Here is a 590-nt window from a genome sequence, read left to right as displayed (position 1 = left end):
GGTTGTACATTTAAAGAAAATGATTATTAATTATTAATCAGCATCAAACAAACAATTCCCTATATAAAGAGCTATAGGGAAACGTTCATTTCTGTGCTTATTCTCAAAGTCACATTCAGTGGCCGGTTACATAAACTACTGCTAGTCTTAAAAGTTAGTCGATCTAATTTGTTTTTCAAGGCTGGTCATAACTTTTTAAAGTCAGATTGGTCTATTTTGAATCTGAAAAGTAAGACTGAACACTTGGTTAACAGCTAGTTGGTCAAAATAGTTGTTTAGACACAGTCTTAAAGGGCACCTATTATGCCCCTTTTTACAAGATGTAATATTGATCTTGAGTGTCCCCTGTGTCTGTGAAGTTTCAGCCCAAAATACCCAACAGATCATTTATTATAACAGCTGGAAAATGTCATTTTTGGGGTGTGCCTAAAAAAATAGCTATTTTGGAGTGTATGGCTTTAAATGCAAATGAGCTGCATATTCCCGCCCAGTCTCCAGAAGAGGGCGTCGCGTATACATCTCTCTGCATTGCATATCAGCAATAAACAGCCGGTAGAAGCAACATAACTGAGAGCGAGAGAACCGGTGTT

Source organism: Sinocyclocheilus anshuiensis, unplaced genomic scaffold (genome assembly GCF_001515605.1).
Source record: "Sinocyclocheilus anshuiensis isolate Anshui unplaced genomic scaffold, SAMN03320099.WGS_v1.1 scaffold272, whole genome shotgun sequence".
NCBI lineage: Eukaryota > Metazoa > Chordata > Actinopteri > Cypriniformes > Cyprinidae > Sinocyclocheilus > Sinocyclocheilus anshuiensis.
Note: the sequence above shows the minus strand (reverse complement) of the source record.